Here is a 24,005-nt window from a genome sequence, read left to right on the forward strand (position 1 = left end):
TCCGTTTTGGACATAATTTGACTGTCCGTACCTACGGTCAACAAAAAAAAGACATATTAAAACCTCATTGACCGGGGATTTGCTAAATAAGTTTCCTCGGTGTGACCGCTCACGATCGGTGACAAAAAATAGATGATTTCATATATGCAAACGACTTTCGACGTTCGCATTCTGGTAATAGGTATTCCCTTAGGGCATATTAGTGGTGTTTTCGGTTTACCGGAAATTCTGACGATCATACGAGGTTCGATTAGATGAAGTTTTAATAGGGTCCCTAAATATTAGTACCGATAACATCAGCTGGTGTCGATTAATCCCGAGAAGTTTACTTCTTATACTTTATATAGTTGTTTCATAATGCTACAAATTTTTTTTAAATCTAGTATAAAGTTATAATATAAAGAAATATAAAATGTAGTATTATTAACATATATATATATATATTATTTATGTATAATTATTACAAAAAAGACATATAATTGATATATGTATAATATATTATATGCATGTATAATATTTTAATATTTGGTGGACTTTTACGGGCCAGACCGGATTTTATATCTCTAAACTACACCGGACCCATTACTCACGAAAGCGGGCTTTGACAGCTTTCTCACTCGCGGGGTGGGCTAGTTAAAAGCTAATCTGACTTCCGGGCCTTCGCCAACTTTTGAGATCCACGGGCTAAATAATGAGGCATACACTTCTTCTTCTAAAAAAAACCGTTCTATTTTTCTTCTGCACAACCTTTGAAATGCCTCAACCCCGACAAACCAAAACCAATCTTCTTATCGCGTCTCTTTTTATCTCGTCGACTTTCCTTACACGATAACACAATCCTCCAATCTCTCTTCTTGATCCCTCATTTAGTCTTTGTTCAGTTCGCAATCCCCAATTTCGAGGGTTCCGATTTTTAATCTCCTTACTTGCCGAATTAGAGCCGTCCAGCATCAAGATCTATTATTCTAATTTAGTCCTATTTCTTGCGTGGGCAACTCAATGTTATCGAATTCTGGTTCAGAAAGATGCTAATTAGGTTGATTTTTTTCAGGCAATATCTAAAGCAATTGGGTGTTGGTCTATGGTGGAGATCGCCATATCGGAGCTGGGAGGTGAAACAACTTGTGGTGCTCAACTGTGGAGCCGCGAGGAGGAAGAAGATGAGTGTCAGGTCGCGTGGGGGAATCATCTGGTGCCCAGTGACTTTGTACATATGTAGAGGAAAAACATGTGTTTGATCCCAATGGCTCTTATGGTATGCACACTCAACTTTATTAGTAAATTATCCCATTACAGGTTGTTATGATGTCAATTGAGTAACATCTTGGATGTCTTTGGCTTATATAATCTTTGATTATGAGTTATGAACCACATAACTTTTTCCTTGTTGCACCTCCTGACATGACCGGGTTCTTGGGACCTCAAAGATGAAGGTCTTTGCAAGTACTGCTGTAACTCTTTTTCTTTGTTGGCTCTATCCTTTATTCACTAGTTAGGCTGTGTAGTTTTTCTCATTCTGTGTGGAAAACTTTATTTAGGTGTTTTACACACCATTCCTAAGACATATAGGGCACGTTTGTTACCCCGGATTTGTTGGAATTGGACTATACAATGAAAGAAGTTAGTCCGAAACCTTGTTTGGGAAAACACGGGATTAGCTTTAATGAGATTAGCTAATCCACGCATCTCCAATTTTCGGGATTACGGAGAGGTGCCGAATTCGGGCGGACTGTCTAATCCGCGCGTCTCCTTCTTCATCCTCTCGCCTCCTCTCGCCCCTTCACTCACTCCAATTCAAGCCCAGAAATATCGAAACAACCTTTAATCCTCGAAGAGCGATGAAGAACAAGAAACCTAGATAAAAACCCCAATAATCGAATTAGCCAATAAATCAATCAAACTAAATCACCAGGATGAAGAAGACGACAAGAGGAATGATTCCCATACCAAGTTCGATTGAATTGGTAGCTAGAAACGCCGATGGCACCCGAAAGCTTGACACTGCTCACTCGCGTCCTTCGTCCACGGTCGTCGGTTGGGAGAAACTGGAGCTGAGGCACATCGGCGGAGCTGAGGAGATTTGAACAAAGGTGACGCGGTGGTTGGAGCAAAGCTGACGACGGAGGAGGACGACGGTTTGGTGCGGGGTCGTCGGGTCACAAAGGAAGGAGCAGAGTGAAGACTCGATGAATTTGAGAAAATGTACGAGTAAAAACCTTCTCTCAAACCCAATATATAAAACCAATTATTCAAGGGCTGAGAAGAAACGACTAGATCCTACGGCCGTACTGCACCATAAAGAATTCACAAGTTTTTCAAATAATTTCTTATATTTCAAACTTTAGGAAATTATATAAATAACTCGAGAACTCATAAAATTCTCCGAACTCGTCGTAATGTGTATGACTTTCTGTTCGCTAGTCCGAGACTGCACCAAACATGGGTCATGAATTACTATACCCTAATCCGAATCAGCACAGTCCTGGAGTAAGCAGAGACTTAATCTGAGATTAGACAGTTCGGGGTAACAAACATGCCCATACAGATTTGGTTGAGCCTTACACCAACCACAAAGAGTAATTTAATTTATCTCCAACTTGGATGCTAGTTATAGTTGTGTCATTGTTCCTGGTGGACTGCATGAGACATTTCTTATGGTGATGAGGACATCATGCCAACCCTTTCAAGGTGAAGAGATGAAAAAATAGAGCAGCTGATCATTACCTTTCTTTATGGTTGATTAATTGATCGCAGAATTTTAATTAGCAGCTGAGAAGAAGTCTGATTCAAAGAGTTTTTAGGCTTAGTGTTATTTCAAGAGTTTACTTGTGTCCTTTTGAATCTGTTCAGTTTAGGAGTATTAAGTTTTTATTTATTAGGTCTTTTATGTTTCAGTTTCTGAATTTCAAGAGTCCTAAAGAGTCTTAAAAGCTAGTTAGTGTCAGTTATAGAACCTAGTATAAATAACTGTAAAAGCCAATGGGCTGAGATAGGCTATGTTGAATAATAATATCAGTGTTTATTGAATTTTCCTGTGATAGGTTTAAGGTGAGAAATCTGGGAGAGATTCCCAAATTATAGTGTTTTGGGTGTGAAGCCTACTAGGGTGTGAAACCTGGGAGTGAATCCTAAAATCAGTGTGTGCTTAACCTACAGTTCTTAGAGCTTGTGATCCAGGTTCCTAAGAAGCTACTGTGCTGCATCATATGGAGCATGGTAAAGATGTAGACATTTTATGCTCGGCTCATTTTTTAGTTGTATTGCATAATCATCTGTTGCTATTTCTGGATGTAGGGCATCATTGTATTCACAACAAATATATCAAAATGTCAAATAGCTCAAGTTGCGAAACTAGATTTCCTCTTATTAGCTAGGGAAGCATATGGTCCATATTATACATTCCCTAATTTAACTAGCAGGCATGTGAGACATTTTTTCTTTTTATCTAGTTATAATTCCAGTACTAATTGCATACTTCGCAAAAAATTGATTTCAATTCATGTTTTTTTGTGATACCAGAACTTGATTGAAGGACAAATGCAAGGCACTTCACTATGAGCTGCTCTTTTCTGTTGGTGCCTACCCTGTGACTGTTTATGTACCTTGCTTCTATCTATTTTTTATTTGAGATTGATGGTTTTGTTACTGGTGAGTTGTGATATTGCCTATTTAAAAGCTTTATGTGCATGTACTTATATACACAGACAATCATTGATAATTACAGGTTGATATACATATTGGTCCATTTCTTGCATAAGGCTTAGGTTTGGCTGCGTACATGCATACATCTCTTATAAGTTTATACCTTTCAAGACTTTTCATTCAATGCAATTGTTCTCTTCCTTTGTGCTATTTTTGTAATCCATATTCATCTTTCCTACTTTTCAATTGGTTGAGGAGAAAATATAACAAAACCCGGTGGTTATATAATGATGCCAATTCAATTCTTCTGAAAGATTTAACAATGTCCATAATCAATTTTTTCCCATTGATCTAACAATTTTTTTTTCTTTTTTCAGTTTTTATTGAACATGCAGTTTGCTCTCTGTGTCCTTATTGACACAAGAGGAGTATCTGAATTGGGTAAGGGTTACAGAAAGACGACTTACCTGCTAAAAGAAAAGGCAGACTGCATCCATATATGTTCTTCGTTACATTGATATTCAATTTCTTTTTCCCTACTGACACTAGAACTATGCATTTTGAAAATTTTCATGAACTTTGAGTGTACCATTTTGTTACTGTAATGTACATATTCTTTCTCATTAACCTATTAGAGTACAATACCCTATTAGAGAAGATTCCTTCTTCTGTTTATCCTACTTTGCTCCTAGGTCCTCATTAATTCTCCGGAATCTTCAATTATTGTGTCTTTCACATTTATGCAGGCATTGGAACACCTTGATGGTAGTAGGTACTTTTTAGACAAGTCTGTAAATTTTATTATTATTAATTTTTTTAGTTCTCATATAAGACAGTATTTGGAGCAGATTCTTCCTGACCTCTCTCACATACCAATGCAATTCACTTTTGGAGTTATTAAGCAGAAAGATTATCGTTGGTTATAGAGTGAGTGCTTCAACTTCTCTATTCTTATATTACATTTACTCATATCTATTTTGTTGATTCATAATATATAAAACTACAATGAAAAACTAGTTACATTTACAGCAACGTAGAGATCTTTCTCTGAAAATGCTGCTGTTTTTTTATTAATAGACTGAAAGTGTCAAATATCATTTTGTAGGAGGTTTAAGCATGCATGTCAGCATCCAAATTCAAAAGTGGATCCCAAAAGTCTAATTTGAAGCATCCTAGATGCCAAATTCCTACATGTATTGTATGAAGCCACTCTTTTTTTCCCATCATGGTTTCTGTATTACCGCATCATAAATTCTTGTGCAACTTAAATGACCTTATGCATTTTTTTCTACTGGGTTTATTGCAGGGACCATTGTTGATGCAGCTACATGACTGTTACATGTTCTAAAAAGCTATAGACTTATAGAGCCATCTAGAGATTGTTGAGAAGAGAAGTTGAACTTAGCAACCGGTTGATGAGGTCCAAGGTGAATGAGCTAAGCTTTGTATGGTTTGGTTATGTATATGATGAAGTAATAGAACTATCTTTGGTTTAATTGAAACTGAATATAGATTGATTGTACTTCAGTTGAAGATGTAATGACAATTGAAGTTTAATAGCCTTTTGAAATGAACGTGGTTTAAATGGTTTTAAGGTTGTTATCAGCCTATGAGTAATATGAAGGGTTCAATTGTGATTGTATTAGCATGAGGAGAACAACATAAATAAACTAGATTATGTTGTTCTATTTTGATTCACACATCACTTAAATGTTGTCTCAATTGCATTAACATGACATAACATGTAACCTTATGCTATTACAAGCTTACTCACAACATTTATCTGTCGATGAATAATTATTAAAAGATCAATTACCCAAGATTATGAAAGATGATATCATTTAGACTGCATATACTCTATTCAAAATTCACTATAAAATGTCTCACATAGCATTATTATGCCGTATGTGTATAAATAAGACGACATTAATACGTGGTATGTTTATACATCACACAACAGATAGCATGTTTTTGTCGTTTTGGATGAATTGGAGATAACTCATACAACATTTGATCAAAAAAATGTGTCGTCTGAGAATAGTTCATACAACGGTTTAAAACTGTTGTCTAAGGTGCTATCACATAGGCACGAGGTTCTCAGGAGATACGTTTTTATCAGTCAGCAATTTACAACTCCTGTCTGAAGCCTTTTTTGGCCTAGTGAAAGGGATGCTTTTGAGGTCTCATCTTGACCTATATATCCACGATTTGGCATCCTCTCCTCAAAATCAGCTGGGTTAGCAGTCCAATATACTTGTTCTGCAAGACTAAGCAACCTCATGAATTATCTCAGCCATCCATTGTAATAACCCGAATTTTTAGAAACTAAATGTCGAGTATTTTGAAAGTGTTAAACTTGTGAAATTAATTCAAGACGACAATTGGAGGTTTGCGACATTTTGAAACGAAAACGGAAACGTTCTCGAATCGTTTAATTAGAAAACGTAACGTTACCGCAACGTATAGATCGACTTTTATTCCGTCGCTCGGTTGCAAACACTTCCTTCACGAAAGTCGTAGAGCTCATCGATACGAATTCGTGGACACGTCATGCGTTCGAATCGGACATCGGACGCGAAAGTTATTAACGTCGGAAGTTCGTTTCCGATTTTGGAAATAGTATAAAAGGAAGGAGAGGAGATTAAAAATCAGAAAATCAGAATTTTCTAAAAATCAGCTCGGGTACTGTTCACCCGACCCAAAAACCTTCTCCGGCCGATTTCTCCACCATCCGACGTCGCCTCGTGTCGTGCCACCTATCAAACTGACGGGCTCGACGTGCTCCATCTTTTGGGCTACGCCTTGCACTCCGGCGACAACCACACACGGTGTAGCAACCGCCGGAAGTTACTGCTGTGGCGGCGCCGCCTCCTCCGGCCACCATGGCTCGAGATTCTTGGGGGATTTTGCTTGTCTCAGTCCCAGCAACATTCCCACAAAAGGAATCGAGCTAAATCGAAGTGTAAGTACCCGAATCAAAATTTCAATTTCTAGGGTTTGTGAATAGTGCCGATTTTATGTTCTTCGTTGTTTGGACTGTTTAGACTCGGATTTAGACCTTGGTGTCAACTAGGAAGTTGTTGGAAATGTTGTTTAGGTTGTGGTGGTGAAATTTGGTGATGATTGGTGGCGGTCGGTGAACAGTAACGCCGAATGAATAGTGATCTATAACAGTAACTGTGAATAGTGATCTGTAACAGTAACTGTGAATAGTGATCTGTAACAATAACTGTGAATAGTGATCTGTAACAGTAACTGTGAACAGTGGCGTGGTAAAACAGTACTATGAACAGTGTTGTGGTAAAACAGTAACTGTGAAAAGTGGTTTAGTAAAAACAGTGATTAGTAAACATGAACAGTGTTCCGTGAACAATGTTTTATGAACAACATTTAGCTGTGCTGAACTCGTCACCTGATATTTTAAGTATCATTTTCTAAGCATTTATCGTGCTATTAGGTGACTGACGAAACGAGTGAGGAAATTACTTTCAGGGTCGTGGAAGTTGCACGCAGGAAAGAATGTGAGTAAAATCTCACATATTTACGAATCTACCCTTGTGGAGATTTAGGATTTTACAAGAGTTTTTAATATTGAATTACGACATGTATACGATATAGTGGATTACATATATATTGTATAAATGGTAATAAGTACATATATATATAGTTTGTTATATTATATACTGTTATGAATTCATTGGAATTGGTCATTTCGATGACGAGAATTAAATATTGAGCATGTGATTTGATTTTTGTACAATAAGATGTGTGATTATCGTACGTGGTTGTAACATGAGTTTGTTAAAATGTTTTGTCTTCGGACGAGTTTTTGTCTTCGGACGTGTTTATGAAATATGACATATATATGATATAATGGATTATATATATATATATTGTATAAATGGTAAATATGTATATATATATATATATAGTTTGCTATATAATATACTGTTATGATTTTATCGTGTTTTATGTCATTTTGATGACGAGATTTATATATCGAGCATGTGATTTTGATTTGTACAATATGATGTGAGATTATTGTACGTGATTTTAACATGGAGATTGTTAAAATGTTGATTTGTCTTCGGACTTGATTTTTGGTACAATATGATGTGAGATTATTGTACGTGATTTTAACATGGAGATTGTTAAAATGTTGATTTGTCTTCGGACTTGATTTTTGGTACAATATGATGTGAGATTATTGTACGTGATTTTAACATGGAGATTGTTAAAATGTTTATTTGTCTTCGGACTTGATTTTTAGTACAATATGATGTGAGATTATTGTACATGATTTTAACATTGAGATTGTTAAAATGTTGATTTGTCTTCGGACGTGATTTGGTACAATACGATGTGAGATTATTGTACGTGTTTGGCAAGTCGGAACCTAGCCTTTGGCCGGGCGAAAGTTACGATACAGTTAGAGCTCTAGTCTGTCTGCCGTAGTACTGCATGTGAGGTAACGGGTGGTTATCTGCTCATGGGTACTCAGATTGTTTTGGATGTTGGGTAGCGGGTGGCTATCCAATATCGGCGGTGTATTACGAGAGGGGTAACAGATGTGTACCAGCGTTCTTGATACCCGTAATATAAATGCATTTGGGTAACCAGAAGGGTTACTTAATTTCTCATGAGCGTTTTATTTCATATTTCTTTGGGACGACCAGATGGGCCGTCCATTGACTCATGAGTGCATTTATATTTGTTTGATTTCTGGATTTTCGAATATATTGTTATGCGAGTTATATTTTCATTTTACTCATATGAGCTGTAAAGCTTACCGGGTTTGTGTTTACAATCCCGGTGCACCAATTCGATGGTGTAGTGGATAACTCTGCAGGTGTGGATTAGTGGGAATTGACGTACCGCTCAGTGGACTTGAAATTATTTATCTCCAGCTGGTGTGAGGATTTTGTGTGACTATCTTGTGAGTTTGTTGTGAGGATTACGCAATTCCATTGTTATAATATTGAATTATAATTTGGGTTGTAATAATCGGTTTGACTGAGTTGTATTTTGAACTCAGAGATGATCTGCTGTGGCATTTTAAATGATTTCAATTCGTTGAGATTGTTTAGTGTTTAACGACTTTGAAATTTTGAGTTTTTAAGCTCGAAATTTTGGGGTCGTTACATCCATCTTGATTCCAGATTGTACTTTTTTAATGCGATGGCTAAGATTTTAAATGAGTCATCCAAACCAATAAAAAAGCCTCTTAATAACTGTCATTAGGGTTAGTAATCCCTCAATAGTCATCAATAGGCTTCATAATATAGTCTGGACCTTGAAATAGAAGTCTCAGTCCCAAATCAGAAAATAACACAGACTGACCTCCGGTCACTTAATCAGCCATAACTTTATGTAGGAGTGTTATATTTCTGCTATTTTAAAAGTTCTGGAAACTAGACTCATAGGGTGTTCCATCGATATATTATTCATAATTTTTCTTCTTGTGGTTTCCCGGCTATAGTCTGTTGAAATTGACTGATCTCCTTATTTAGGTTTTCTGCGATTTCCTTCTCTCTAATTGGGTGTTTTGGGTTCCAAACTTTCCTTCATGATCTATTGAGCTGCTTCTTTAGCATTTGGGCTTGTCTACACATCCAAGAGTCATTCATGCTCCATTTGATCTCCTAGTTGGACCAGGATTGCTCCTTTTATACGTTTTAAGCTCCTTTTTATTCTTCTCATATCATTTGACCTATTAACAACAATATGAGTTATAATCAATATTATTAAGGAATTAACAACATTAAATATGAAGAATAATGTATTAAAAATATGGATATTTATAATCTAATCACACCTCCACACTTAACTTTTACTAGTTCCTCTGCCAAATCAATTACAAACTCAAAATCTAAACAAACAATCTACAACGACTCTACTTCCCTTCAGCATATTATCTCAGGAATCAAAAGCATGTGGTGTCAAGAATAACAATCAACCAAGAATCAAGCTAAGAATTTGAGAGTTAATAAAGTAGTACAAACACATAGAATGAGTAAGACTTGGGAGATAACAATAGTGATAGTTGGAGCTCAACATATTTCAAACAGATATGAGTCATTCTCACAAGGTCTTTTCTCAGAATCATGGTTAATTCTTAAAAACTTGTTCACTCAATGTATATGTGAGAGAAAATATTTTGAGGCATTCAAATAGCTCATATATGTATAACAATAAAAACACTTTGTGGAACATGTATAAAACAAACCTCATGAATGATACCAACTTATATACACCAATGGACCCGAACGATAAGCTTAACTCTTGTGACTTATATCCATAGATCAAAGGTTGTCCATCTTAAGGATAAAAAAAGGTATACGAATCACAAAGTTTCTAAAAATTTAGAAGAGCATTAAAATTACCATTTCTTTCACATCCAAGGCTCAAGTAACATCTTGTTGGACCCTAACTTCATTCTAAACTCCTAAGATAGAGGACAAGTGTCAAATTTTCAACTTTGGACCTTCAATTCATAACAACAATCGTCACTCTTTTCATTGAATTCTTTTTTTTTTACTTTTCTTTTTCGTTCTTTTCCCACACTTCTCAGCATCACCTCTTATTTTTCAATGAATAATCACGCAATCATCAAGGTATAGCTCTACTAAAGTTTAGAACATGGTAGAGATATATCTATATTAAGGTTCAGGGTATAAGATAATAAGAGTGATGACAAAAAGGTTAAACATTGTTAGGCTCAAAGGGGTTAAACTAAGGGATAGACACTCCTGCATAAAATCATGGGACCAATGACAATTTGGCTATGGTGGGGAATCCTAAGGTGCCTCTTATCCTTTCCAAAATCAGGAGCATATATTGACTATAAGTTTCAAAAAGCAAAAGAGTAAGTTCTAGCATTCTCAAGTCCATTAAAGAGCTATGGAAAATAATAAGCCAATCAAATAAGTCCTATGAGGTTATCTAAGCATATGAACCAAGAAAATATAAATCATGTATTTTCTCATAAAGAAAGCACATATAACGGCTCAAAAGCTCACAATAGGCTCATATGAATCATAAGTTTGTCCATGCTCAAATAATTTGTACCAAAGTTTTCAAGCCATATCTACTACACATACGTATGCATATCATATAACTCGAATAACAAAGAAAGTCATTGCATATCATCTCAATTTCATGCTCATCTTGTCCCACATTTTACATATTAGATTCATCCTTGAAAGTTCAAAGGGCATCCTATGACACAAAATAAAATTTAAAATTTTCTTGATTTTATGATCTAAAAGACTCTACTTACTAACTAACCCCCCCCCCCAAACACTTAAATTGTACATTGTCCTCAATGTATGGCTGATTCGCCCCGAACCTTTTATCTTTTCTTATGGTTTTACCTTTTACTCGCATCAAAAGTCGTTCTAAGTGTAGCAACTCTAAAAGTTGACTTGTCGATGCGTAAATTTTTCTGACAAACCCGCTCCCCGATTTCCCCTTGAAATCCAAGATGGACCTATTTAGCCAAAATTAGAGAACGATTATGTCGAAAATTCGGCATAACCTCCCCTAAAAATAGACTACCCCAAACATGTAAATCAAATAAAACACTTCTAATAATGCACATATCCATTAAACTCCCAAATATGACCTCTTATCCCTCATAAACATCTACCACCAACCCAAAATATTAAGGTGATTAGCCCAACTATTACAAACTAGGAATCCCATATCCAAATTATGGTTACATCAGAGCATAAGCTATTAGATCAAATGAAGTACAAAATGCATAAGGGTACGAAAGGAACAAATCCTACAAGTCTGAAAGGATGACTGTGGATAAGGAGTATGCCTCAACGTGGTGCGATTCGAACTCAGTAAAATCTCTTACCTAAGAAAAACGAAAAACCAAAGAGCCCCGAGAAAAAAACCTAGGAACACGTGAGATAAGCTCAGTGACAAGACAAAAATATAATTATAATACTATACTTCAAGAAATTTGATATTTTAAAAAAAATCATTTCTCTTTCGCAAATCTTTATGCATGCAACAAAAAAAACTGTCGTACTATAAAACATAGCAATGTTTCAAGAACTTAAACATAGGGTAAATCTCATAACAAAATAGATCACTGTCGTAATATAAACTCATAAGTAAAACAAAAAACTATAATATAACAACAACACTTTCCTGCAACTTGAACTATGAAATAAATTAAAATACTACCAAATTTGTATCCAAAACTAAACTGGTCATGCATCTAAGTGACTAAGTCAGATTAGGCATATCGTGGCAAACAACTGGTCATGCACTAATGTTGAGCAAACTCAACATAAGCAGAGAGGGGGAGGGGGAAGAGCTAGTTGTACACTTGTGCGCATCAGGCAAAGTGGGGGATTTGGTCATGCACTTGTGCGTCCGCCGATACACAATCCAAAGCGTGGAGGTATACGTGCACATAACCGGAATATCTGAATCGTCGATCTTGAATTGCTGGAGTTGGGTACTCGTAAGGTGTAGATGTAAAAATAATAAATGTCTTGTTTTACTTTCTCAAAATAATGTATCCTTTTTTTTTTTGTAAACACTAAAAATATTAAAACTTTTTAATTACTAACCAACACAAATGGTTTAAGAATTTCCTTCCTTTTCAACTAAAACAAGTAATGTATATAAATCCAAGCAGCTTATTCAAGAACACACTAGAAATCATTGAAAATACTTTAAGCCATAAATATATATATATATATATATATATATCAGAGAACATAGTATAAACTCACAAGAGTGAAATAATAAATTAAGAAATTCAAATCAAATAGTTGCATGCATTTTTCATTCTTAAAACAAAGTCCAACTCACAATGAGCGGTGGCTAGGTGTGTCCTGTCTCGGGATCGTCCTCGGAAGTTTGCACTATCGGATCACCTAACCAAATAATAATATAAACAAGATTTAAATCCAAACTCAAATATATTAAGTAAGTAAAACATGGATGCATCTTAGTAACCATCGGTCACACCTTCACGTAATCAAACATACAATCACACATACTTCCCCATTAACAACCAAACCTATCATAATAGAATTCCTCTTTCCATCCCCATCTCCAACACTTCCAATTCAATTTTCACCAATTAAAAATCTCATCACCCAACTCTAATTTCTTACCTAAAATTGACTAAAAGTACTTTGAAACACCACCGAATGCGGCAGAGCCGCGATGGTTCATGGTGGCCAAATCAAATCTTCAAAATTTTCAAATCCAGGTGCAATCCTATACTTAAAAGATTACCCAAGAGGTATAGAATAAGTTTGTAGTTTGGACCTCTCCAACTCTTGACCATTTCGCCGGAAATCGCAAATTTCGCTGGAAAAGCTCAAATCCTTCTCTAATCTGATTTGTTATGCATAAGGAGAAATAAACTACATGGCTAGTATGGATCGAAAGAGCATGCAGAGATGAAGAGAATGGTACCAACTTTGTGGCCGGAGTTGACAGCGCTAGAAAGGTCTTGTGGTGGCTCTAATGGAGGTCCTCCTTGTCTCTCTCTCTCTCTCACCTCCATTTCAGTTTTTCCTATGGAAAAACTGGAATGGAAGTGAGAGATGATAATTAAGACGAGATCTTTTACAAGGTAAAAGACTAAAATGTCCCCAAAGGAAAATGTCCATAGTTTTCTCGTTACAACGCTGTTTAACGAACCATCAACGCCTACGTTCTCGTATCGTTACCCTCTATCTTTCTACGTTATGAAACTAATTTAAAAAAAATTATGAAATTTAATACTTCCTAAATCAAATAGGATAATCTAACGATAAGGATAACAAATATCTAAATATGATGTAATTAAGGATAACAAATTCTTGGCACGGGGCGTTATCGTTTAGGGAAACGTTTCTTCATGAAAATAGTAGAGCTCGTTGATACAAATTCATAGATATGTAGCACGCCCAAATTAGAGTTCGTATGAAAAAGTTACGAAAAAAAAGTGTATAGGGGGAATTTTGAAAAATAGTATAAATAGGGGATTTTAAAGAGAGAAAAATCAGAAATTTCAATATTCAAAAATCTAGCGATCCTATTCATCCCGACATGAAAAGTTCTCCTTTGCCGATCTCCTCCGTTCGGCCACTGATCGGGGTGCCTCTGGTCCCATTCAAACCGTCTCGCCGTCCTCTGTCGATCTACACTGGTGTTGCACTGCACCAACCGCCGTCCGGGGAGCAGTTCGGGCCACAAGTTTTGGGATTTTCCGGCGACTCTGAAGCTTGTGACTGCCTCGATCCGAGGTCCCTCCTCCCTTTATGATCGATTCTATCACTCTTGAGCTACGATTTGAGCTACAATGTCATTTGGATTTCGACTACTGTTCCGAACTTCAAACGCGTTTTCTAGCCACTTCTCGGCCAAATTGGGTTTGGGTGCAGGTATGAAAGTTGCCTAACTCTTCTCGATCTACAACTTTAATGTTGGAGTTGAACAATTTTGAAGAGGTTAGGAGTGGTGGTGTGTGGGTCCCGTGCGCAGCCACTGTTGCGGCGCGTGCGGTGGTTTTTGAAGTAGTGAGTTACTCGATCGAGTAACATTCATCGATACGAACCTAACGACATATAATTTGTCGAAATGGTTGTCGTATGAGCGCGTAGGGAGATTTCTAGGGGGAGATTTACGAATTATGATCGATTTGAATACAAATTGTTATTTATGTATGGTTCGATGATTCATGACGACCTATGGACGCGTCACTTGACAAGGATCCTCACATCGGACTATATTAGCTATATAAGGTGACTAGACCTTGCCTTTGAATTTATATCTGGATGCGGTTTTATTTTCAAAATGATAATTGTTGTGTGATTGGCTTATTGGATGATCAATATGATGTCAGTTACTTGTATCGGATTTGGTGTTATGATTGTGAGATTAATTGTCAAGAAAGGGTATGTGGATAAACGTTGAGTGTTGTGTGATCATTTGGGTTGTGGTTTTCGGTTATCTCAGTTAGTTGGATTGGTTGGCTTGGCGTTGGGTATGGATCCAAAAAGGGTGTTAGATTTACGTTTACGAGTGAGACTCGGGGTGCAATTGGGAACTTGTTGATGGAGTTGTTGTGGCATATATTGAGACACTAGAAACTATGGGGTGAGAATGAAGTTATATTTATATTTTCATAAGGTTGAGAATTGTACCTTGTGATATTCCTTTTCGTCTGGGAGGCGATGTGGCATAGTCAACAACACCACGACAGCCCAATAGCCTCTCTGTTAGTGCGATGTGACTGTATGGGAAGCCTGGGGAGTACTATTGTTGCTCGGGGAGCATATTGATATGACATGATGATATTATTATGACTAGCGGGGTTAGTCCTGTTATTAGAAACCGGAAGAAGAGGGGATGAACTGGCAGTGGACTGATGATATGTTATTGACTAGCGGGGCTAGTCCTCTTATTAGATACAGGAAGAGAGGGGATGAATCGACATTGTGCTGATGATATGATATTGACTAGCAGGGCTAGTTCTCTTATTAGATACCGGGAGAAGGGGGGCATGAATCGGTAGTGTTACAGATGTTACTGAGTCACTAGAAGAGATGAGATGTACTAGTGGACCACATATATACATTCTGAGGGTGAACTGGTGTACGTGAGACTCGTAGGGGTTGATAGTTGTCTTGTTTTTTATTTCAGTAATGCGACGGGCCGGTGTGTGTAGCATTAGAGTTACTAGATTATTGTGTTGACTGTTTCTATTTTTGAGAGCGAGGGTGGTAGGTATTAGTGTCTGACCTCGTATTTTCTTGTGTTCCTTGGAGATAAATCTTCGGGGGTAATACTTTATCTTTCGTATTTATAATTAGATCGCATGCATTAGTTTTCGCAGTATAGAAAATTGGGGAAGTAATTATAATTGATTTCTTTATCTCGGTATTGATTTTCGTCCACTCACTCTAATGAGTTTTTCTTTTAAATTACTTTCCCCTGGGCCATTCGTTTTCAACCGCGCAATTTGCAAGTAAAGCTTGAGGAGGTCAAGGGTACATGTAGTGAGGCATAGTCATCTTTGTAGTTTTCATCAATTTAGTTGTAAGGTTTTAGTTTTGCTCTGGTTAATTTGAATTTGTGGTGGAGTTGGTTTATGTGTTGGAGAGCACGGAAGCTCTAGGTGATCAGGTTGGATGTGGTAAATAGAAGTGTTATTTTTATGCAGGAAGGATTATCTACTTTCAATTGAGTTTATGCCGAAATTTTTGGTATGCGTCCTTTGATCGAGAGTCATACTAAGTGTATTAATTCTATAAGTTGAGTTTTTGATGCGTAAGTTTTTGAGAAAACTTCATTCATAAAAGTTGTATGGCTCGTCAATACAAATTCGTAGACACGTGGCACGCTCACATCAAATTTCGTATGAAAAAATTACGAATCATAAAGTGTATTCGGGCATTTTTGGGAAAAAGTATCAATAAGGGATTTAAAGAGAAAAAAATTTAGAAAATTCAAAATTCAAAGTTCTCCAGCGCCGATCTCCGCTGTCCGGCCACCGAATGGGACGCCACCGATCCCATTCGATATGCCTCGCCATTCTCCGTCGATATACACTGGAGTTACACCGCGCCGGGTGCCGTGTAAGGAGCAGTAAAGGCTGCAAGTTTCCGCAGATTTTGCCGTCGTCTTGTATGGAGCTGCTTCTTTAGCATTTGGGTTTGTCTACATGTCCAAGAGTCATTCATGCTCCATTTGATCTCCTAGTTGGACCAGGATTGCTCCTTTTATGCATTTTATGCTCCTTTTTATTCTTCTCGTATCATTTGACATATTAACAATAATATTATTAAAGAATTAGCAACACTAAATATGGGAAATAATTTACTTAATTTATGGATATTTGTAACCTCATCACCCACTCTAACTACTCGTCTGACGTGGCACCGATTGTGCATAAGCTAGGCCATAAGCTATCGCCGATGCCGAGGTGATGTTGGACAGGCACCAACAAATACAATGGCATTCTCTAGGGCTTCGCCAAGAGAGTTTTTTTTAAAAAAGTCGATGACGAGTAGATACGGTTACACCCTGGTCTCGGGGTCGGTGGCTTTTACCGTAGCGATTCTGATGTGTGAGTTAAATGTGACATACTGAAATGTAAATAAAAGTATTAGAAATAAAAAAAATTAAATATTACTTACTTTTACACTCTTCTTTCTAAGCTTGTCCAACCCCGGCTCGGTAAAACCTAAACACTGCTCCGCAAAAAGTATTAGAAATAGGTGTGTGAGCAAAACCACACGCTAAGTGAGTAGATTATGTAATATGCCAGTAAAGAAAGATCATTTTTACACACGCTAGAAAATTATATATATATATATATATATATATATATATATATATATATATATATAATGTATACACATCAATTCATCACATCGTGTAGTACCCTAAGAATTTGAAAAGTGTATCTTTTATTTGGAAATTAGATAATAGTATTCTTAAAGACTGTTAAGATTTTTGTTAACGTGAGTTTGTCAAAAAAAAAAGAAGAAGAGAATTTTAGGGACTGTTGTCTAATATCTAGAAGTACTGTTAAATAGACAAATAGATTTAATTGACGTGTGTATAATAAATAAATGAAAAAATAAATAAGAGAGGGAGGAGACTTCGGGTGAGAGATTTCGAGAGAAAGAGAGAAAGAGAGAGAGCTACACCAACTGACGAGGACTCTTTATCTGTTTGCCGACTTTCTCAATTTCTTTTCCCACACGATTATAGGAGAGGGGAGGTGGCATCTATCTCTCCTGATATATCGAGAAAGAGAGAGAGCTACACCGACTGACGAGGACTCTTTATCTGTTTGCCGACTTTCTCAATTTCTTTTCTCACACGATTATTGGAGAGGGGAGGTGGCATCTATCTCTCCTGATATATCGAGAAAGAAGGATAGGAGGAAAAAAAAAAAAGGGGGTCGCTCTCCCTCTCTTCCCTGGTGGGGAGAACGAAAAATCTAGATGAATCGGTGGAGTAGTTTTGTGGGATTAGACTGACAGCAAATTGATGTTTTTATAGAATCCATTTACTACAGCTTTAATCTAAAAGTTATCTGGGTTGGGGTGTTACACATCCCATCCTCCCTTCTTATTAGATATCTTTCAATTTAGCGGACCTCACTGACACCTAATGCACACAACGATATACCTTCGTGTGTCATGTCTTTACTTCGGTATAACTAATTAAGAACTTCACATGTTCCATGACTAGTGAAACAATAACTCCAACTCCATAGTATATATACACACACAGATATATATACAGTCTTTATCCAGAGTGAAGCTTCACTCTGAAATTACAGAGTGAAGTTCTAATTTTAGCACATGTTTCGGGCAAATGTTTTCACTATAAGCGATTCAATATTTAGGTATGGTAGTCAAGATCATCTCTACAAAGTTTCATCCAATTTGACAATGGTTTAAGCTTTCAAAATTGAGATTTACACGAACGGTTCACGTTGAACAATTTTAATTCATTCATTGATTTAATCTAATTTCAATACCTTAACGATGTCCGAATTAGATGAAATTTTGTAGAGATGATCTTGAATAGCATACCTCAATATTGAATCGCTTATGGTGAAAACATTTGGCTGAAAAGTGTTCTAAAATTGGAACTTCACTCTGTAATTTCAGAGTGAAGCTTCACTCTGGATAGTGACTGTATATATATATATATATATATACACAAATGGCTTCTTAGTTGCGGACGTCAGCACCAATGGTTTTGGTACTGATTTCCATTTTTGCACCACTTTTCGATCGAATTTTCTCATTTCCACCGTCTGATATCTATATAATATTGTGTAGTGTAGATCATCACTGCAACATTATCAACCAATATGGTGATCGTTAAGGCCCTAAAAATCGAAAAACAAAATGAAAAGATTGAATTCTGTCAGACATGAACCGTTCATTTTTAACAGAAAAACAAAATTTTGAGAGCCTTAACAATTACCAAATTTGCTGAAATTTTGCAGAGATAATCTAGACAATATTATCTAGATACTAGATGGTGGAGATGAGGAAATGTGTTCGAAAAGTGGTGCAGAGGTTCGCATTTGAGAAGAAAATATATATATGTATATATATTCTACATATTCGCAAATAGACATGCTTCACTTAAAAAAAGAGGGACATTTCAAAATAGATCTAAAACAACATTTTCTATTATTTTAAAAGCATATAATAATATTTGAAACACGCTAAATAAACCACCCACCTTGGCACAATACCCCGTGTACCGAACTTAAATAGAATCCCTAAACCGAACCTTCTATAAATCACCGTTGGATCTAATTTAAACTTCTACGATAAAAAAAGACGTTAATAGTAACCCGTAGCTACTCGCGGATTCAGAATCGGTGTTACAGATGAAAATTTATGATCCACGGAAGTTTTGTCGTAAAACTAATAAAATAATATAAAATATGAAAATTGGAGAAAGTGAGTTCGGTGAGAGAAACAATCTGGAGGGGGCTGGTCTCCTACTTATAGGGAGATAAAGTCGATGTATGCTTGCCATATGTCGTCTAAAGATTGGCTCTTCTAATGCCACATGTCGCCCATTACAAAACACCACACCATCACATGCCATCAATTGACACGTGTCACATGACTAAGGTCTGATGATGATGTCATCAACCTGCTTGGAGGCCGTTGGTCCCTCTTTGACGTGTCACCTGTCACCACATGGTGCAATCGAAGTTTGACAGAAACAATGATGTATCTTATTCCGATTAACTTCGAAAAAATCGTTAAAAATAGCTCAATTCCGAAAAATTATCCGAAAAATACTACAAACTCATGATGATCTGTATTTTCTATTTTTGAAAGGAAAAATAAAACTTGACCAAAATAAAAAAAAAATCAGTATGTTACAGATACACACCCTATTATTAATACAGTAGATATATCACTTTATTGAATAAAACATGACAGAGTGATTAAAGACAAAAGAACAAAAATAATAACAAGATAATAAAACAAAACATATCATTTTATTGATTCATAATGGGACGACATCACATATCAAGTACACCAATGAATAAAGATTCATATCTAATATAATAAAACATACTCTATTCCAATAAGGAAACTTAAGGTAAGACACATAAGAATATAACCATAATTTCGCGGAACACTTCCCTTTGTATCGCATGCTTCGGTTGCATGGTGTTAACGGTTAACATAACGTTGCCTTGGTGAAAACTTTGTCAAGTAAAATAAAAACCACTTATGTGAAAAATAAAGACTTGATCAAATGAGAAACTGAGCATATTGCACAAGCTACATTTGATATAAGCATGTAATAACGGAGAGTTTTAATCTCGATTAATCAACACATTAATTCTTTTATTCTTTACCCAATCGGTAAAGAAAAGTCTACCAAACAGGAACCAAGGGCCACTTCGTAGAGCATGATTCATATTCTCTTTTCAAGGCTAAGCTTGACAATTAATGACTCTAGACTTTAAATTTTAAACTTTAAACGAGCTTTCTGAAAATACGAAACGGATGGTATGCACCATGGAGTGCAGGCACCGTCTAATATTTTACTGATATCAAGACAATCTCAACCTTTAATTTATGGACTAAAATACCATGAATCCTCAGCCCTCAAATTATTATTATTTTTCAAGGAAGCCATTAGTTTCTTTAACAGTCAACTTTTGTTGACTAAGAAATCCTACAAGGTAAAAAGTTTTTTTTAAGTTTTTCACCCTCAATTGAAATGTTTCACACATTCATAAATACACGAGCTGATATAAATCGAAGATCTGACGGCCACACCGGAGATCTGACGATCTATAGGGGATGACGATCTAGTCAATGGCAGCAGTCCGACGATGTTTCCAACTAGTCATCCTGGGTAGTGGTGGTTGATCTATCGTCTGATGCTAGTTCAGGTGCTATGAATGGATTCTCTTTACTGGAGAGGCAATCCCGTCTCCGGGGCAGTGGTGGGTGGCCCACAGCCATAACGCAGCCATGAGTCGAATAATCTCTTGGAACTGTCGCGGCTTGGGGTGTGCTGCAACAGTTCGTGATCTGGGGGAGCTGGTACGCTCCCATTCCCCTTTTATTGTTTTCTTGTCCGAGACAAAGCAAGCAAAATATAGAGTCAATCAAGTTCGGAGGCAACTGAGGTTTTATAAGGGTATTACGGTAGAACCTTCAATCACGGGTGCAGGAGGGTTGGCTTTATGGTGGAGACCTGATGTTGAGGTGGAGATAATCTCTAAAAGCTCAAATTTGATTGACACTGTGGTGAAGTTTGTGAGTCTCAATGTGTCGGTGCGGTGTTCCTTTTTCTATGGCCCTCCCTATCGAAAGGACAAACGGTCCTTTTGGTCCTCTCTTGATCACATGGCTCTTCATTCCACTCTAGCATGGTTGTGTATAGGTGACTTCAATGAGTTGGTTTCAAATTGGGAGAAGGAGGGGGGTGTTCCCTGGGTCTGGAATAGGGTGATATTTTTGAAGAAGTTTATGGATATGAATTCATTATTTGATTGGAAGTTTTGTGGTCCGATCTTTACATGGGATAACAAACGGGAGAACGTTGATGAGATCATTAGGGAGAGGCTTGATCATGCTTTGGGAAATGCTGAGCTCCTTAAGATGTGGCCGAACTCCTATGTGCAGAATGTACCTCGAATCAGCTCTGATCATTCCCCAATTGTGTTCTTCTCCCAAACTGATTCTGTCAAAGAGCCGAGGGCTTTCAGGTTTGAAGCTAATTGGGCTAAGGATGAGGATTGCAAGATGATTGTTTCTAATAGTTGGAACTTTGACGACTCGCAGTGCCCGCTGGTGTGCTGGAACTCTAGTTTGTTGGCTTGCAAGTCTGAATTGTCTCAGTGGAGTAAGAGGAAGTTCCTAAATAACAAGAAAAACATTGATGCCTTAAATCAGGAACTAAGTTGTCTAAAAGAAGGGGTGGTGTCTGATTCTTCTAGAGCCAGAGAGAGGGAATTAGTGGGTGATCTGGAGGTTGCGTGGGCTCAGGAGGAGTTATATTGGAAACAAAGATCGAGGGTGAGTTGGCTGCTAGAGGGAGATCGCAACTCCAAATTTTTCCATCTCTCCACGATTTATAGGAGAAGCCGAAACAGGATCAGTGGTCTCTGCTTGGACAATGGTATTTGGATCAACAATGAGGAGCAAATCAAGCATGCTTTCTTGAATTTCTTTGAGAAGTTGTATACTTCGGAGGGAGATAGATCTTGGGGCTCCACTCTGGAAGTAATCACTTCGATGGTCTCCAGTGATCAGAATGCTTCTCTTCTTTGTCCGTTTTCGCCGGAGGAAATTGCTTGTGCGGCGAGACAACTTGGAGACTTCAAAGCTCCGGGCCCATATGGTTTCCCTGGATTGTTTTATAAGCAAAATTGGGAGACTGTAAGTGCAAATCTCAATAAAATTGTGGCTTGCTTCTCTGATGAAAACTTCTCGGTTGCAGATTTAAACAAGACAAATATTATTTTGTTGCCAAAGGTACACCACCCAGAATCAGTGAATCAATTCCGTCCAATAAGCCTTTGCAACAACTCAATTAAGATCATTTCCAAACTCATGGCAAATCGTTTGAAGCCTCTCCTCTCAGGGCTAATCTCAGAGCAACAGAACGCCTTTTTGGCTGGGCGACAAATTCAAGACAATCGCATCATTGCACACGAAGCCTACCATTACCTTAAGCTGAAGAAGGCCAAGCACTGTCATGAATTTGCGATAAAGTTGGACATGAATAAGGCTTACGATAGAGTGGAATGGGACTTCTTGGAGGCCATTCTATCCTGCTTTGGCTTTGCTGCAGGTTGGATAAAACTTATTATGAGGATAGTTACTTCTGTGTCTTTCTCAATTCTCCTTAACGGCAAACAAGGAAGATCCTTTCAGCCAACAAGAGGACTCCGGCAAGGAGACCCTCTATCTCTGTATCTGTTTCTTCTTGTTGGAGAAGTGTTATCAAGAAATTTCTCGAAGGCAATTCAAGTGAATCGGTTGAAAGGGATCAAACTTAGCCAATCCTGCCCCGGTCTCTCTCATCTCATGATCGTTGATGACACACTAGTTTTCTCTAAAGCCACGGTTGAGGATTGTTCTGCGATCGAGAAATTCTTGATTCTTATTGTGAAGCATCTGGTCAATCAGTGAATTTTGAAAAGTCATCGGTGTACTACTCTCCTATGACCCCTCTACTGCTCAGGGAGCAGCTTTCTTCAATTCTCCAGATACCTACTGCCTCTCAGCCAGGGGTTTATTTAGGTCTCCCGACCTTTTGGGGTAACTCAAAAAAAGCGGCGCTGGTTTACATTCGAGAGAGAATCAGAGGAAAGCTTGAAGGGTGGAAATCAAATGTGTTGTCTCAAGCCGGGAGGGAAGTCTTGATTAAGGCAGTAGCTATGGCAGTTCCTGCTTATCCTATGTCCATCTTTCTTATGCCGATTACGCTCTGCAAAGCGATTAACTCGGACATAGCAAACTTTTGGTGGGGCTATAATGACTCCAAAGAAAAGATACACTGGAAGAATTGGGAATCTCTTTGTCTCAGCAAAGTGGATGGTGGTCTCGGTTTCAAGAACCTCCAAGCTTTCAATAAAGCTCTTCTGGCCAAGCAGTGTTGGAGGTTGGTCAGAAACCCCGAGTCTCTATGGGCAAAAATTCTAAAGGCAAGGAATTTCCAGTCCACTGTTTTCTTTAGTGCAAAGAAGGGCTCTAGACCCTCTTGGGTCTGGAATAGTCTATTGGCAGGAAAGGAAACGATTGAACTTAACTCTATTTGGCAAGTTGGTAATGGTAAGAGGATAGATGTTTGGAGTGACATGTGGGTTCCAAATAGCAATGGATGTCTTATTAAGCCAATAGTCATTGCCAATCGTTTCACCTCTTTATCAGTGTCCGAGGTAATCAAGGACGACAGGACTTGGGGCATTGATCATATAGAGCCTTTCTTGAATCAGGAGGATATTTGTGCTATAAAGGCTCTTCCAATTGGTTCTGATATGGATGATGATAGACTGGTATGGCCGTGCAACAAACAGGGGGCTTATTCTGTAAAAAGCGGGTATAGAAAAATCTATAATCTCCCATCTTGCTCTTTAAAAGCCTCATCTTCTCACATGGTTGACCCTAAAGTTTGGAAGATTATTTGGCAATCATCTTTCATGCCTAGAGTCTCTAACTTTATGTGGAGAGCTCTTTCAAATGCATTAGCCACAGGTAGGAATGTCTTTCGTCGGGAAAATCATACCAAGTCCCATATGTAATCTGTGTGGTGAGCATGAGGAGACAACTGAGCATGCCCTTCTCCTTTGCCCTTGGACAAGGGCAGTGTGGTTTGGT

The 24,005-nt window shown here is 37.5% G+C and overlaps 1 long non-coding RNA gene and 1 pseudogene across 2 annotated transcripts; one reads left to right on the forward strand and one right to left on the reverse strand.

Annotated features, from left to right (window-relative positions):
- Positions 1-24,005, reverse strand: part of LOC126795674 (uncharacterized) — a 157,843-nt pseudogene that overhangs the window by 60,300 nt on the left and 73,538 nt on the right.
- Positions 722-5,284, forward strand: LOC126793977 (uncharacterized). Of its 2 annotated transcripts, XR_007672102.1 has the most exons (4): positions 722-1,255; positions 3,520-4,569; positions 4,748-4,840; positions 4,949-5,284. It is a non-coding gene; the product is annotated as an uncharacterized LOC126793977 (long non-coding RNA). The 2 variants fall into 2 exon arrangements; XR_007672101.1 differs by having other exon boundaries at positions 722-4,569.

Source organism: Argentina anserina, chromosome 5, assembly GCF_933775445.1.
Source record: "Argentina anserina chromosome 5, drPotAnse1.1, whole genome shotgun sequence".
Taxonomy (NCBI): domain Eukaryota; kingdom Viridiplantae; phylum Streptophyta; class Magnoliopsida; order Rosales; family Rosaceae; genus Argentina; species Argentina anserina.